This window comes from Lolium rigidum, chromosome 1, assembly GCF_022539505.1.
Source record: "Lolium rigidum isolate FL_2022 chromosome 1, APGP_CSIRO_Lrig_0.1, whole genome shotgun sequence".
NCBI classification, from domain to species: Eukaryota; Viridiplantae; Streptophyta; class Magnoliopsida; order Poales; family Poaceae; genus Lolium; species Lolium rigidum.
In genome coordinates, this window is record NC_061508.1 from 325,333,302 (window position 1) to 325,350,827 (window position 17,526).

The 17,526-nt window shown below is 43.3% G+C and overlaps 3 long non-coding RNA genes and 1 other non-coding gene across 6 annotated transcripts; all 4 read left to right on the forward strand.

Annotated features, from left to right (window-relative positions):
* Positions 1-6,249: 6,249 nt before the first annotated feature.
* Positions 6,250-8,642, forward strand: LOC124699156. The gene is made up of 3 exons (XR_007001295.1): positions 6,250-6,618; positions 6,708-6,850; positions 8,567-8,642. It is a non-coding gene; the product is annotated as an uncharacterized LOC124699156 (long non-coding RNA).
* An 835-nt stretch (positions 8,643-9,477) lies between these two features.
* On the forward strand, positions 9,478-13,905 carry LOC124699144. Of its 2 annotated transcripts, none has more exons than XR_007001291.1 (5): positions 9,478-9,681; positions 11,598-11,655; positions 12,750-12,811; positions 12,949-13,026; positions 13,865-13,905. It is a non-coding gene; the product is annotated as an uncharacterized LOC124699144 (long non-coding RNA). The 2 variants fall into 2 exon arrangements; XR_007001292.1 differs by lacking the exon at positions 9,478-9,681 and adding an exon at positions 10,598-11,408.
* Positions 10,097-10,182, forward strand: TRNAY-GUA. The gene is given in 2 exon segments: positions 10,097-10,133; positions 10,147-10,182. It is a non-coding gene; the product is annotated as a tRNA-Tyr (tRNA).
* A 363-nt stretch (positions 13,906-14,268) lies between the features above and the next one.
* Positions 14,269-17,299, forward strand: LOC124699119. Of its 2 annotated transcripts, none has more exons than XR_007001282.1 (5): positions 14,269-14,432; positions 15,062-15,119; positions 16,121-16,185; positions 16,271-16,560; positions 17,132-17,299. It is a non-coding gene; the product is annotated as an uncharacterized LOC124699119 (long non-coding RNA). The 2 variants fall into 2 exon arrangements; XR_007001281.1 differs by having other exon boundaries at positions 16,271-16,524.
* Positions 17,300-17,526: the final 227 nt, after the last annotated feature.

Consider the following 17,526-nt stretch of genomic DNA (forward strand, 5'->3'; position numbering starts at 1 on the left):
GCCCCGGCTTGCAGCAGCTGTACTGTAATATCACAGTGCCCATGGTGGCCATTGCAGGTATGGAAACAAATAACAGGTAAATTCAGATCCAAAAGTGAACAGATAAAGAGAACTTACAATGCTGGGGCAAGAATAATACTGGTGCCCGACAATTCTGAACAGAATCATTCATTAAAATAGCGCTACATTTTCCCAATTAGAATGAAATAGCAATCAGCAGAAATTTATCTCAAGTGTTTATTCAGCAGATTCATATAAACATGTAGTATTTCGAATTTCGAATTTGTTATAATGCAATCAAGAGTAAATGGGCAGTAATAGCACCGTGTATACATGCATCCTGACAGCTCGCACAGGCTAATTCTGCACAACAAGAGTCAATGTTTTATAGCAAGCCTAAACCAAATCGTATGGTGTGATCTTTCTCACATGGAAATAGACACCTAAAAATCTGAACTTTTCACCAAAAGTTCTGTACTAATCTTCTAGCTGTGAACACACGCAGGAGTCAAATTCTGAAAACGAATGTCAGCCTTGGCAGATCCACAGCGCACCGAACCAGGAACCAGAAGTGACGAAACAGGGGTCCTTACCTGCAGGGCAAGCTGGCCGTTGTACGCGAGGTCGTCGCGGACGATGTCGCCGCCGGCGATGTGGAGAAGGGCCTGGAGCTGGTGGCCGGCGAGCAGCAGCACACCGCAGTCCCCTGGCCGCCATCTCTTCCTGGTGGTCGGCTCTCCCGCGATTCGTTGCCGGCGGAGGGAACGAGGATGGCGCGCGGTGGGCGACGGATCTCCCTGGCACGCGTTCGTCGCCGGCGCGTCCTGGTTGCCGGCGCACCCTCACCGGCGTTCAGCAGCCGCCCCGGCCACGCGCGCGACGCCGGCTAGGCGAGGTCGACGGAGCCGCTCGCGTCGATGCACGCACGCGTGCGCGCTCCGGCGAGCAAGCCCGGCCGCGCCGGCGTGGTAGGTGGGCGACCATGGCGCCGCCTCTCTGATCGCAGGAGAGGAAAGAACGGGGAGTGGGGGAGGAGAAATGCGTGCGTAGCGTTGGTTAGGGATTCGGTGCGTAGTGAGCGCAAAACAATGGGCTGCTGGGCGCTGCGACAATGGGCTGCTGGGCCAGTTGGGAGAATACTCCAGTCCAGATACGAATTTCGACGGAGTTTTCGCTGCTGGGCCAGTTTGGAGAATACTCCAGATACGAATTTCGACCGAGTTTTCGCTGCTGGACCTCCCGCGCGAGTAGACATGGTGCCTATGAATAAGCAGATTAGCATGTGTGTTTCAGCAAAATAAAGATAAAAGACATCTACTACGAGTGCAACTGCACATTAATTCGAGTGATTGTTAGCTGTAAGCGATGTGAGTCCACTTTGAATATAATCGCCAAATAAGCCATCAGACACCATCACCAATACTATATGTGCTATAAGGATTACTTAGTTTTATTACTACCGCTACTAAGTTAATTAATTAGCATGTGCTTACAATATCTTCTTATGCTTAGTTATAAGATGTGATTCCATCGACGTACCGTGTACTATGCCCAATCAAGACGAGATCGGCCGATAAAGGGCACATGGGGGGTCCTACTGTTTATATTGCTAATGTTCATCTTGTTGTGTCAATAACACGTCATCGAGAGATAGCAATACACCTAAATTTCACTTACAATGGTGGACATGTGTTCGAGCCCGCCGCCGCCGATGGAGAGGTCCCTTTTGCGCCCGAAATATTTGCCAATCCTCTCCATCGTTGAGTGTTTCTCGAGTGTCCATATAAGTTTTTGTGTACCACGGCCTTTTGAGTTGATTTTATGCCTCCCTTACCCACCACTTTCTCAAGACATCCGGATGAAGGAATGTTTTCATGATCCAAAGTCAATTCTTCTCCGCGGGTTGGAGACATATTTATTTGTTTGGCAAGGGGCTCGTGTCAACAAGTTTGGATCAAAGACACGGTGATGATGATGATGATGATGATGATGATGATGATGATGATGATGATGATGATGATGATGATGATGATGATGATGATGATGATGATGATGATGAGCTTCTCTCAAACTTTTCTTATCGACGTGATCATGAACAATACACGACTTGAAGACTAGAAGATGGACTCGACGGTCACATAGATGCACCCGATGAGGTTTAGGGATGTGATCTAGTGTTTATGGCTATGGAACTCTACAACGTCGACTCGGTGTAGAAGGGTTCAACCTCGTCTTCTGTAGGAATGGCTTCTATATATATAGTCGTCGACATTATCATGTTCACGTATATTAATATCCTCCGCTCGGTCGCGAGGGGCTCGATATGTCAACCTCGACCACGACGTCCGACAAAGTAGAGATCGATGGAGCAACAAGATCCAAAAACTAGAAGTATGAGAAACCCTAACTCCAATAGAGGTTTCCATTGCCTCGAGGACCCGCCTCAACCGAAGATCATATTCACAAGTTACGGCTCGCCGAAGTAGAAATTCATGGAGAAATCTTTGAACACCACATATTCCTAGCACGCCGCCACTACGATGGGTCGACACATGAAATGATAGGTAATAGCTACCTGTCATTTCATGCATAAATGAAAACAAGTGAATCCCAAAACAACTCCCTCTAGCCCCCAAAAAAAATAGACGGGAACGTCAAAAGACCTTTCCACAATAGTGTGCCCATGGTCACTTGTTGCAAGATTTTTTGTTACTTGGCTATACGGTTTAGTGTCTAAGCTAGGGCTTAGGGTGTAAGTTTAGGGTTAAGGTCGGGATTAGGGTTAAGATCTAGGAGTCTAGGATATTGATCTACAATAATGGTCTAGATCTCCATGCCAAAGTAATTTGTGCATTTTCTTGTTTACGACAACCTTTTATACCCAAGTTCTTACCACAACGGTGGGGGGCGGGGGGTACTTCAATTCAATCTGTATTCGGAAGAATACCCATCTAAACACCCAAATATTTTAAAAAACACACGTATGTGAATGTTCTAAAAGATAGTGATATACGATAATAAATAAATCTTCCTTTGATGTCATAAAGGATTATTTAGCTCACTTTCTTATTTTTCAACATATCTTTTTTTGCATGTCCTTTTGTTATTGAAAATTCAAATATTATTTCTTTTACTTGTAATTTTCGTAAATTCATATGTTTCTCAAGCACAAGTATCCTTCATTGTGTGTGTTTCTCACACATGTAATATATGTGTGATCATTAGTCCATATATAATTCTTTTCATAAACTTTATTTTATATAATAAATAAATATTATAATTTTGAATACTCATACTCAAATTTTGGGCTTGCCCCTACTACATGCTAAGGAGTTGGGGTTTCGATGGTTTTTGGCATGATTTCATGAGTGCCATCCCTATTGAACCGGCACATGAATTGATAGGGTCGGTCATTTCATGCATATAGTAAAAACAAGAGATTCGCAAAGGAGTTACACGAGACCCCAAAAACATGCATGAAAAATGAAAATAACTTCTCCTTCGAAGTGGGACTTTTTGACTATAAGTCGAGAAACTTCCTACAAGATAGTATTGTTCGTGAAGGATGTGCCACACTCCTTGAAATAGGCTTTCGTCCCGCTATATTAATATAGCAACCAACCGATACAAGATAGCAACCACCGCTTGGACAAACAGCACATCAAGCCCAAAATAAAGAAGAGAGAAAATATAATAAAAGAAACTAATGCCGACACCGATAGATTGATGAAAACGAAGATAGCCCGCACTCGTTGCACCCTCCGGGAAGTCCCACCGCTTCCTAGCACATCTAGTCATCGCATACGAAGCAACACCTTCAACAAGGAAGCGGCGATGTCGCCGTTGCTGCGCCCGGACTCGTCCTAGGGTTTCCCCACGTATGTGGAGAGGATAGGTTAGGGGTACCCCCGACGCCCTTCGGGAAGGAAAGACGACACCCGCGAGCGTCACCGCGTCGGCGTCGAACAAGCCGACAGGGATTTCTCCCGATCCCCTAAACCACCATCACCCCAAACAACTCGAAGTGCTCCACCCAACTACCACCAACCAGCATGCGCCACCACAATCTAGAAGCCATCCTCGCTGTCTCACTATGGTCCCAGACACGAGGCCTCGAGGGAAGGGAGGGCACAACAGGTCGGGGCAAGCATCACCACCGCCACGCGGGAGGGAACATCCTCCATCGCCATCGCGGTAGCGACCGGACGTGCTAGAAGAAACACACCGAGCCCCTACCGGCCCGGCCGAGCTATCCCGGCCCGTAAAGTTTCCGCCGCCACGCCGCAGCTTGGCCGGCGTGCGGCGCCACCACCACCCATCCCCGCCGACGCCCCACGCCCACCTCCATGGATCAACAACCGGGCCTAAGGTAGCCCACCCTAACCTAGATGGGGCCCGGAGGGCCCGGATCCGGGCCGGGAGGGTGCGGCCGGCCCGCCGCCTGCGACCGGCCATCCGTCGCCAAGCCACCTCGCTGCCCCGTCGCCAAGGAGCAGCACCGCCGCCTCGAGAGCCACCCGGACGCACCGTACCACACCTAGCCTAGGGAAACCGCCGCGAGCGCCGAGCTCCGCGCTTCCTTGCCACGCGCGTGGGAAATGGCCGGCCGCTGCCGGCACCGCACGAGCAACGCCCGACGGCAGCGGAGGGAAGGGCGAAGAGAAGGGAGGACGGGCGGCGGCCTTATGGTTGGCTCCCTCTCGCCCGCACGGAGGGCGAGAGCGAGAGCGAGCGCGAGCGAAGCATTTTCTTTCTACTACTCGAAAAATAGGCTATCCATGGTCAAAAAAAGGATGTGCCACGCTTAAAAGTTGTGTATTGACTTTTACTCTTTAGACAGCATCATATACCCTTATTAGGACCCATGCAAAACGGAAGTGCTTTTTACCCTCCCTCACGCGATTTCATGCGACACCATGTTACATGGGCCTCATGTCGTACACCCCTAGATTTTCATCGAAGTGGTGATTCCATGTCACTTTACTATTTGTTTAGGTTAGAAAAGTCATAGGAACCTCACATAAAAAAATAGGCCAAGTTATTAGAAGAGTTGGGTCGGCGGACTCGAAGTGGGTGCAAGGTATCTTCTTTTGTGAAGCATATGTCATCTAAAACTTGTTTCTTTGATTTCGATCTTCACACCACACCTATATACTTGTATATAGGAGAATGTGTCCGGTGAGCCTAGTTTTTTTTCATTAAAAGAGGTTATTTTCACGTGACTTTGCACTCGATTTTCATCTTTACACCACACCTATAAAACAATAAGATGCTAACATGTTACAAGAGTTGGGCTAGTCGGAGGCCAACTTCTCACGATTTTTATCCTACGGCCGACTATCCTTCGAGACGAGAACAACTTTGGCGATGTCCTCCAATGTTGATGTAATACTTCTCGTCGAGGTGACAAGTAGGATGTCAACATCGTAATATAGTTTCCTTCGTGAGTTGTCGAGGTAGCGGCCCCGAGGGTGTGAGACAACGACGGGTGATGGCCGCCAAATGGACTTCCATTAGTGCGTGTGTTTAGCACCAAGCAAGCTAGCATGAACGACGGTCCAACACCGGACATGCATGCCATAGCCTTGATGAAAACAAGGGCGACTCGGAAGCCGATGTCGATGATTTGTACATACTCCACTAACGAGGGCGAGAAGATGACCACTAGACCTAGGCGCGCTTATCCCTCTTCATCGGCCAGCATGGCGGTGTTGACGGGACACGTGCATGCCAGCGGACTCATTAGTTAAACGACCGCCGATGAGTTAGTCGCCGTCTTCGACAACTTGGCGTGAGAGTGAGAGAGAGAGAGCAAAGGTACATATACCAAAATAGCTTTAGATGGTCGTATATATATGAAGCTGAAGGAGTAGGTGCTCATGGTTTGTACGTTTGTGACACACATGAACAATAATTTAATTCCAAAATCATGCACGAGGCAAGTTATTTAATTCCATGCATAATTTTGGAACGAAATTAAGTGTGTAGCCTCGCAAAAGAGCGGGTCGCGTGGGATGAATAAACAGCCTCCTCGATTGGAGCAAATCATCAATCAAAACCTTCCGTGTATGTGTAAAAGAGAAAAGGAAAAGGAAAATGAAAATGAAAAGTAAAATCACGCAAAGCACGCCCTCACTTAATTCCTTTGGCTCTCCCTCAAATCCCCCTTCCTCTCTCCCTCCATCCCGTCGCCCCGGCACCTCGCCGGCCACCGCACCTCCATCTCCTCCTCCCCAACGCATCCCATCCTCTCCATCCAGAACCCCCAACGGCGGCCGCATCCCCACCACCCACGCGATCTCTTCTCCTCGATCCTCGCCGGCGGATGCTACCCACCTCCGCGCCGTCAAGAACCGGCGACCTCCACCCTCGCGTCCTGTCGCCCGGAGGTCAACTCGATCTCCGCCGTCCTCTGGGGGTCCTTCACCGTGCGGATTCCGACCCTCGGCGCCGCGCTCCGGGAAGACGTACCATCCCCTGGGCACGCCTCCATCGGCGAGCTCCCATCCGGAGAAGGAAAAAGGCCGCTTCAATTCACCCAGCCATCGCGCTGCTATCCTACTCCGACGACCGGCTGCTGACCGGAGCCCTGTCGGCCGCCCTCCACAAGCCGGTGAGGTGAGCGCAACGTGGCCCATCCTGTTCCCTTCACCTCACGGCATTTCCTCTCGTGCTAATGGAGTGCTGCGTTTTTGTTTCTCTGTAAGTGTATGCACGTGTTGGGTGAAAACCCTAGAAAAGCTTGGGATGGATGGATTGATGGTGGTGCTTCTTGAGGAGGCGGCGGCGGGTTTGGGAGCGGCGACAACTTGCTCTACCGCTCGGACGATGACGGACGGAGCGGATACAGGTATGGCTTGCTGTTAGGAAGGTGAAATCCTGTCCGCTGCCGCCTTTTTCTCTGTCCTAAATTACCGCTGCGTCGGCTATCTATGTTGGTTGGTTGGTCTGTGGCTCGATGATAATGGCTAGTCGCCGTAATTTGTTGTTTCAGTTTGTATCTTGCAGCCATATATCTAGAGGTTCCTCTCCTAATGTGCGTGGCCTGAATATGATTGCCAGACACGTTACTTACTAGAAATACTACTTGATGATGATGGCTATTTTGGTGGACTGGTTTCAGTTGAAAATATAGGTAGATGTTCTTTGCTTCGGATGATACCACTGGGCGCTGGCCTGTGGTTGTACAACATACAAGATACGTATATGAATTGCTGCTATGTCAGTAGATACATTGCTGTTACTAGCTAGCAACCGAGGAAACAGTAATTAACTCATCTGTTTTTTTCATTGATTCAGTAGCACGCATACATGCCTTGCTGTGACTTATTTCTAGTAAATTCTCTTTGTCCAAATTCTTGCAAACTAGTCATGTAATTTTTGTTAGTACAGATGTTTGACACTTCACGTTATGTGATTCACTCATTCTTTGATCAGCGCTGCTCCTATTTTTTCCATGTCTTAGCTAGATGCAAAGTTATAGCTCTGAATATTTGTCGAAAGGGCCAGGAAAACAGTTTATGTAGTGTTTGCATTTGGTCCCGAGCTTTCTAATTAATCCAGTGGCAAACAGCAACAAAATCCCCTCTACATCTTTTGGTTTTTGTGTAATTATTACACATTCTTTTCAATCTAATTTTGTTCATGTGGAGTTGAAGTGGAAGTGAATAATATGGTTTGAAGAACATGATGGTTTTTATTTTGAGTTCTAAATTTGTGGGTTTGCATTATGAGAGATTGTCATAGATTTGTTTCGGTGGTTCTTTCTCTCCATCTTTTGTGTATATCCTTAGAAAGAGGAGCTCTATCTGCATCTATGTAGGTGGCACAAAAGTTTGGCTTTCAAATACTTGGGTTCACACAAAAATTGTCTGAAACGGTTTTGGCACAGTTTGACATGTCATTTGTACCACCACATAGTTTACTATTTAATTGAAAGCTTAGACTTGTCTTGCTTTTCTGAATGTAGTTTTCTGTATATAGCAAGATCTACTCCCTGAATTCTAATTTGAATTTCAGGAGCATGAGAATTCAAGTTATGCCTTTTGAGTCAGTGGCAATGCATAATGCATATTATGGTGTAATTGTTCTTTATCACATAAGCTGTAGCTCTTCTGGTTGCATCATAAATAACAATGCTATCCCTTTCTTGCCCAGATAATTAATGAAATGTCCACAACTCATAGGTCAGTATCACATTTTTATTGATTGTATATATTCACTCGTCGGCTGTAATTTACGACGATGGTTGCTTTCTTATCTTAATAATGTGCTTAGAAAGTTATTAATGCTTTACAAAGGTTATTACTATTGTGTTTAAGGCATGCATTGAATAATACTAACTATGGAGTTGCTATTCACGGACTGAAAAAGTTCAACTATTTTGCTTGGCATTAGTGCTTGTTTGCTGTCAAGTACTTTTGCTGACAGTTTTTTTTCTCAAATTGATTAGTTTATGAACTAAACTAGCTTATTCTACTCTTATATTGACCTTTATTTTTATATCTCAGCGCCAAATAAATATCTTCTTCCTTTATCTTTACAAGTTAAATTATGTTATGTGCAGGATTATCTTAAAGAGTAGCTGCAGCCCTGATCTGCTACGGAAGCATCGTACAAGATAAGGTCTCCGGTAATACATGGTATTTCCCGAGGCCCTAGTTTCAATCTTTGGACCTCTGCACAACGTGAATTTAATTACTTTTCAGACATTGCCAAGGCTCTAGTGTCATGTAATTGCCTCTTGATGCCTTCTCTGATGATTTTATGCTGGTCATTCTCCTCAAGTTTTGCTGCACACAAGGTTGATTTATGTGTGATGTGTTTGTGGTATTGTATGTATTCTTTCATGGCTGGTTTATGGGATCCATGGCTGAGTATTTCTTTGTTCTATTTGTCAAAATTTTGACTTATTTTCCCTCTCTTGTGGTGTCAAAGTCTTTCGTGGGGTGTGAATATTGAGTGTGTTTGTGCCGTTGTTAGATTTACTTTGGGAATTGAAAGATCAGGAGATAATATCGTCCTCTTGTTTACCTTTCTTGCAGTACAGGTGCTTGAGTTTACTGTATTTCCTTTGAATTATTTGTCGTTTCATTTTTCTTCTCAAATTGCAAACCAGCTTGGTTAGGTTTTATCTTGTGGCCTGAAATTTGAACTTATGGATAATTTGCGCTTGTATTATTTGATCTTATGGTTATTGATGGCTAAATTTAAAAGCTTTTTCCTTTCCCCCCATCTGGTGGTTCTCATGCTTAATTACTAGTTCCGTGGTTTTGTAGGTAGTAATGATACTCATATTAACAAATCAGTTCTAATAAATGCTTTGCTCATGTATATGTAATCGCTGCTGATATTGATAATTGTGTGACACTAACGAATCTGGTTAATTTGGTGGAATCTAGTATTTTTATGCACATTATTACCCAACTATTCTTCATTTTCTGAACCACTTACTAATATATTTTGTATCAAAACAACTAACAAGCTCATGGAGTGTCTAGCCATAATCCTGGAGCTGTCGAGCACCATCCCCGCCACATGAGCTCCCAGGTCACTCAACTTGTCGCCTTCGGGAAACTTGGTGGTGACATGTGGTCTAGGAGATGCAACTCTGACGAGGAAGAGGCCAGGGGATTCGATGGCCAGGAACCTGATGACATCATGCTCAGATTTGGTTGAAGGGTATGTTTTGCTGCATCTTCTGCAATTCTGCCGTATTTTTCTGATGTATATGTTGGAACCTCGAAGTTTGATAATTCTGAGCACCGATCTAGATGCATAGCTTGATTGGAAATGTTTGTCTATAGAGAATCGAAACATGGAACAAAAAGGCAGCATTAAGAATGTTCATTTATGTATATTTCATTGTTGATAAACTTTTTTACTGGTTTACTTTATCCATTGACTGGCATTATCTAATGCGCTCTCCTAATTTCCTGGTGTGTTTATCTATTCACTTAAAAATGTGACGCTTCTGCACTGGATAACATATGTATGTTCTGTGTGGGACAGTGATTGTGTTGTTGCATTAGTATTGGTGAGTGGGGAACAAGGCTCAAGTGACTAAATTACATACTCTGAGTTCTAGAATGAATATCCGACCTTAGCTCAGTTGGTAGAGCGGAGGACTGTAGTATTTGCAGATCAATCCGTAGGTCACTGGTTCGAATCCGGTAGGTTGGATATTTATAATTTTTGAGAACTGAGTCCTAGCTCAGTGGCAAGGCTAGCGAGTGCGCAGCTAGCCCACCCACCCAGGTTCGAATCCCCATCTCGCGGTCGCAGGGAGGGGCGGAATTTAAACCGGGTTATCATCCTAGCGTCTATCCGCGGGGAGAGTCATCCTACCTAACAACGTATAGACAAGGGAGGGATCATTCCCCCGTTGGTCAACGTTTTTTGAGTTCTAGAATGGGATTTGAGGTAGTTTATCTACAGCTATGGAAGATTGATTAGATCATATATTTAACTGTTAGGTGGCATGTCAACTAGGTGAACCCTTCCCAGGGAAGTGAAGGTGAAGAGTGGAAACATACTGCTTGTTATTACGATTTACGACCCGTGTGGCCTCTTTTTATACAGTACCAAGGTTATACTATCTTCGCTTTTTATGGCTTGTGTGCGTCTATATGGTCCTTCATGGTGTAATTATGTCATGCTAATATTTTGATAACTATCTAGTTTTGTTTATGATTAGTGTAGCTGAAAGAATGATCATCATTTAGGATTGGACTTGACGCATCTATTCATTTAAGATTGATCATCATATTCTTTACGCACTTAATACGTAAGATAGTTTTCTTAGATCATACTGAGCAATGTTCACATTTTGTACTTGTTGGTGTCTCCGTATGATTTTTGCAACTTCTTTCTCTTTGTTACTTCAATGCAGAAGTGTAATCCTGCCATGTTCAAATGTTTCTTTCAGTTCACTATCTAGGCTATACATGGCCTGTCGTACTGGAATGGTTAATTTGCAGGACAAAATATGGAAAAATTTGGTTCTCAGTTAAAATGCCAATGAAAAAATAAATGCTATGCTTTGTTAGTTCCTTCAGTTTTCTAGCTAAGCTAGTCATGTTGAATGCTTTCTCCAGCAGGGTCATGAAAGTCTCAATCTTCCTACTCTTGATATTTTTAGAGTATTGGCAATGAATATACTAGGAAAAGCCGTTACTAGTAGTATCTTTGTTAGCTCAGCCTGAAGGTTTAACTTTTACTACTTGTTTGGTGGATATTTACCATCTAATATTCCCAAGAATTCGTTCCTAGTTATGTATGCCTCCTATTCAAACTCACAGTATTGTTACTTTTCCTGTAACTTTCTATTTATCTTTCTTCCTTTTTTATAAGGATTGAGGAAGCATTCAACAATTATAGTGCAAGGATAGATATACCATCGGATTGAGGTGTACAATTTCCAACTTGAAAGCATGCATAGCAAGTGAATGCAGCCTGACCTTTGTGTATAATCGATTTTTCATGTTGTAATTGGTCGTCACATAGCTTTTCTTGCACAGCCGACTCATCAGACACTCATGATGATTGTTTCTTGAGCGGGATGAGATTCTGAGAACAATGTACATAAATGTTTACAGGGCAGTTTAGTAGATCCACTGAAGCAGAACAACAATTTTGGGCGCAATGTCAGCAAAGGTTTGTTTTCTGCCTGTAGATCATTTATTTTATGGTAGAAAGGATGATTATGCATGATGTTAAGTTGCAGCCATTTTAGTGAGTTTTAGATAAGCTTGGTCATTGTGATGTTAATCTTTTTTTGTTTCTTATTCTTCTCTATTTTAATGTTTTACCCTGCCTCTCGGGGGGAGAAGTGCCACATGATTTCCTTTTTTTCCAAATTTGAGTACTTGCATCACAGATAGTTCAGCTCTATTTTGGGGCATTGATTATGCGCGTAAGCAAAAGTGTCATTTTTTACCAGCATAAACCAATTACCCATGATGTCTTATTTGGCATGATCTTTTTTATATTATGGTTCATTATTCTGCTGTTTCACCAATCATAGCACTTTCATCTCGGTTCACATAATGAGTTGTCGAATTGGGGCCCCACATCCAGAGTTCCATGTTGTTTGTCCGATGTCCCAATTTTCAGTCCTTTGTCAACTGTTGTACCTTCTTATGGTTCACCAGTAACTGATTTAGTGCAAAGGGTGTTTTTTTGACTGACTTGCATTTGCTACCTCCTCATCGCTGCATGCGATTACCATTTACGAGTCAGGAGATTTCATTTTAATGTTGTGTACAAGGAAACTCTCAGTCATTTAATCAAGGAATCAGTTGCATAGCACACTTACATGATGTTGAACCGCTTTCACTTATTGGTCTTTGTTAGATCCACATGCATACTTGGTTCTGGTCACAGTTGCTTATATGTTCAAGTTGCTAATGGCTTTATTTTGGTATGCCAAGTGGCTTTGTTGGCTGGGTTGATTTCACATGATGAATGACTTATTTCCTTGTGGCTGGGATGTTTGTGCAAATTTGAAATTTTAGCATCTTGGTATAGCATGTTTTAGTGGGTTCCCTTTTGTAGCCTAGAGCTTTCTTTTTAGTTTAGAGGGGTCAATTGTTGCTTAGTTGTTGATCGCTGGATGCTATTGGCTATTAAATGTGTTGCCTCTTGTTCTCGTGCTTAGTTGCTTAGTTCGTTTTGTGCGCCACCGAATAGTATTGGTAAACTACATTTAATGATGTTGTTTCTGTTATCTGCCGGTTCCACTTGGTCAGGTGGATGTGTTTCGGCTTGGTCTCATGGACGTTGTGGTCTGGCCTAGGTTAAAGCCACTATGGTGAGCTCTTGGTTCACCCCTTTGATCTTCGGGTCCCTTGCACTTACCGTGGCTATGTTATTCTCTGGCCATCAGGGGCTTAGAACTATGCATTTGATTGCTACCTTGCCATCTAACTTTATAAATTATGTTGCTAGGAAGCTAATATATATGCCTGGTTATTCGCAGTCCTGATGCTTGTGTGCTTGGAGAGCTAATGGACTTGATGATTTTGTGTTAGTAGCCTCAGCTCGCTGTTCTATAGCGCTCTCAATCCTAATGTTTAGTACTGTGTGGTTTTGATCTTGTCCTGTTTTGGGAGTATAGCTCCATTATTTTACATTGTTCTAGTTCTGGTTAAGAAAATAGCATAAGAACAAATTTGGCTACTAAATGTAGATTACAGATATATTCTTTTTATTCCTACATGATAATGATCTCAATGCTAGTCCTGTTCTCATTTTGCTTTTATGCTTCCCTTTGATGGTCTGGTAGTATATATTTTTTATGCTTCCCGTTGATGGTCTAGTAGTAGAGATTGGAATTGTATTATTTTTTTAGATGAAAGGCGTCCTCGCCCCGTTCCATTTCACAAGAAACGAAACAACAAAGTATCAGATGTCAGCTTATCCCTTACAACCTCCTACAAAGGCTAATGTCTCATCATAACATCAAAAAAAGGCAGCAAATTTTCTAAAGGAAAACGAACTGAGCACATCTTCTCCCAGGTTTTGACATGGAATTATATTATAGGCAGAATGCTCACAGTTTGATCTATAGTCTTTTCTTACTTGGTTCTTTTTACCAGGAATTAACATATGTTTGTACCAGAAATTATGCTTCACAACTAAACTGTACACAGTAACTTTTAGGTGTTATAAACTTTATATTATCTGGAGTTCTATCATAGTTATGATGCTGAATGCTGCACGCACCTCAAAGTCGAACGCTGCTTTCTTTGTTGGACTTGATTGCAAGTTTCATGAATTCGCAAGGAACATTCGATACTATGACCGCAGATGTTTGTCATTATTTTTTTGCTGATTTGTTTCCCCAATCTTTATGTATTTTCAGGTTGTTGGTGAATCAGGGCTGTTCAACCCAGATGATGTTGCTTATGTGTAGAATGCTGGCGTCTCCACTGTAAGTTCAACCGATTGCTCGTGGATTGATAAAATCTTTTCCTGCACAAAAAACGCACTTTTCCCTCTGGCTGTACATCAGTTTTGGCCTAGAAAAATATATGCTACTTGCTAGAAGCTATCAAGCAGCCATGACTTTCTTTGCCCTTCTAAACATTTTAATTATTCAGCTTCTTGATGAATATTGTTCTCTTGTTGAATAGCAAGATGCTGTCACAGGATTATATGCATGTAGATGGTGTTGTATAGAGAAATCACCACATGATTGACAGTGTTGTCTTTTGCGATGTTTCTTTTGCTCATAGCTCTATTCTCCTTTTGCTCAAGCAGGTCCTGCCATATGCACCTAGCCATGGCTGTTGGATCTGGCTTTTGGCTTCTGGGAGTGCTGTTGCTGTAGCCATGGCCGGCCCTCGGCTTGGACTACCTGGCCTCTCGCCTCTCGCCTGCACCGCAACCGCGCTGGTGGTGATGCTCTGCCTCGGCTACAAGTTATTCAGGTGAGGTCCTTGATGCCATGTCTTAGTAGATAGATACAAACAAGTATTGCGACCCGATGCATATTTCTGTTTGAAGCATGTATAAATTGTTGATGTTGTCTTTCTCTATTTCCTGAATGCTTTGTGTTGATGTTGTCTTTATCTGTTTCCTGAATGATTTCAGAACTATTGGCTTGATCAATTAGCATCAAAGCTTGATAATCACATGCAAAACCATTTTACTTTGGATGGTTGCTGGTTAGAAGCTCAAGAAACTTTGCTGCTTTTATTATCATCTGGTAGCACACTTCTCTTGTAGTTGCTTGGAATGCTTTTGGCGTTGGCTGTAGCCTTTTGGAAGGAAACCAATCATTTGTTGTGTGTGTGTAAGTAAAGCTGCTGCTGTGTGTTGTAAGACATGCTCACTGGTTGGATGCTAGAGCTTGGGTATTAATTCCATGTAGTTGGCTGAATGTTTATGCGTGTAAAGAGAGAAAGAGAGAAAGGAGAGTCTGATGTTTCCGTTGCCATTTTATTTAATTTTTTGATATGATCATGTAAAAAGCAGTGTGGGTAGCTCACCTCCAAGGAACACCCCAAAACTTCATCTCATTTAGTTGATATCTTCTGTTTTGTTGTCGTGGATGCAGGTGGTGGACGGATGGACAGACGAGATGCCGATGGAGCCTTGTTCTTGGACTTGCGGTGGTAGGTCGCCGGCTGGGAAACTCCTCTTTTGTGATTCAAGGCAATATATGTTGCCTAGGATAAATTAAGTTTGCTGCCTTATTGGATACTTGTTGAATTGTTGCCTGGCATTGAAATTGTTTCATCAATTAATAAGAAAGAAATATGGATCATGAAAGGCTGAATCTTCCTAGCTTGATATTTAGAGTATAAACAATTAAACTGTACTAGGAAAAGCGTTTACCAGTAGTTGCTTTGTTGGTTCAGTCTGAAGGCTAACATTTGTACTAGTTTTGTGAAACATCCTTTTTACTGCTGGCTGGACTTTAAAAGTAAATGCTTTTGAGAACTTGTCACTCGTGTCCTACCTTCTGTGTTCATGCTTCATTCATTCTCCTGGTTACCATGATCCTGGAGCGGTGACAACATCGGTCAGTGTCTATCACTCATGGTTTTAAAGGCGTTAAGGCGTCTTAGAGCGGCCAGGGGGTGCTCTGACGCCTAAGCGACGCCTAGGCGGGCGCGTTGGAAGCCTAGGCGCCTTAAGCGGTCGATTTTCCAAGGCGGAGGACGGGCGCCTTGACGCCTAAGCGTCTCCTAGACGATGCCTTAGGGATGCCTTTAAAACCATGCTATCACTTCTCACATGGCTGAGCTAGCTTAAAATGATAGGACAAAAGATGTACAAGGAAGCTCTCGCCTTGGCTTTTGCACGTTGAGTGAAAGTACACTCATTTTAGTGGGATAAAAATACGTTTTCATCATCTCGTAATAGCCTGATATCTACAAGCAAAAATTTATCCTCTAACTATTTACAGTGGAAGCTATTTTATTTTGGATTGTGGACTGCAGAATCATGCGTTGTCATGTAGTGAAGAAGCCTTGTCTTTCTATTGCATAACTATGATCTCAATAATGAGTAACCAAGCCTATTCTTTGTTTTGCTCTGATGTTGCACGGCTCAAATTGGAAAGATGGGTTGGATGACTAATATGTTGCTTTTTCTTTCTTTCTCCTGGTAGGTCTTTGTCAAATTCTGCTAAAGAAACAACCTTATCAGTGAAGCTTCTTGTTCGTATCATTCCAGGTTTGACTTTGTGTAAATGTTTTCCTTATTCTATTACTTTCCCATCTCCAGAATCCCACATTTGCTCTTTCTCTTCTGTGTGTAGGGAAACTGATGCAACCGATACATGAACATCTCACTTGGATCTGGGTTTGTCTGATGCTGCCATGTTGCAGATGGAGGTTGACCTTGCACCTTGGAAATCAACTATTGCAGTGCTACCTGTCCACCATGCCTTTTCCCTGGAACCATAATCGGTTCAAGTTGAACAACAGTATAGTTTACAAAACAATGATTGCTGAAGAAGATGAGGCTGGCCAGAGATGAGATTTTGTTTTGCCTTGGTTTTAGAAGATCGAGGTATTTTCTAAACGAGGACCATAAATGCAACATGTGGTACTTGTCTCCTACTCCCCTCATGTGTTGTTGATTTGCCTATTTATCAGAGTATGCTTTATTTCGATCGGTGCTAGTCATTGTTCATCGTTTAATATACTTGAATAATGCTTGTCCTAAAGTGTTCATGTGTCATGATGACAAGTGACGGTCCTTGTGTGTTTTTCTGTCAAAACTATTGATTTTCTATGATAGAACCCGAATTGTTGTTGATTTATCAAGTATCACGGATCCTTGCAGTGAAGTCCTTCATCAAAATTATGAATTTAGTTTTGAGTAGGAATCTTATTTATGTGCTGTTAGGAGGATATTACTAGGATTCCTATCCTACAAGATGTTTTCTACCAAATAATATAGACTTGGCTTTGTATAAATCTAAAATAAGCAGCATGCAGGGTTTCCAGATTACAGATTATGATTCCATCTTTTAAGCCTTGGCTTGTGAATTATTAAAGTTTCATGCTTATATGTTTTGATGGGGTGCTGTGCTCAGATGATGAAACTGAAGTGAAATAAGAAATTTTGCGTTATTTCTTTTGCGCACAGCTCTATGCTCCTTTTTCTCAAGCAGGTCCTGGCACATGCACCTAACCATGGCTACTGAATATAGCCGTTTTGGCTTCCAACTGGGCTGCTGCTGTACTAGCCACAGCCGGCCCTTGGCTTCGACTACCTGGCCTCCCGCCTTGGTCCGCGACGCAACCGCGGTGGTGATGCTCTGCCTTGGCTACAAGCTATTCAGGTGAGGTCCTTGATGCCATGTCTAAATAGATATTGTCTAAACATGTCAATAATAATATGTTTTTTCCTGTGACCTGCAGGTTCAGCTGGTTGAGTCTGGTGCATTTCCTGATGTGTATCAGCCTTAAGTAGGATGGGGCGGCCTGGCCTACTGTCTCCCTCATCGACCGCTTTGGGTTCATCGTCACCCAGCATGCTCTCGCGCTGCTGCTACTGCTGCGTTGG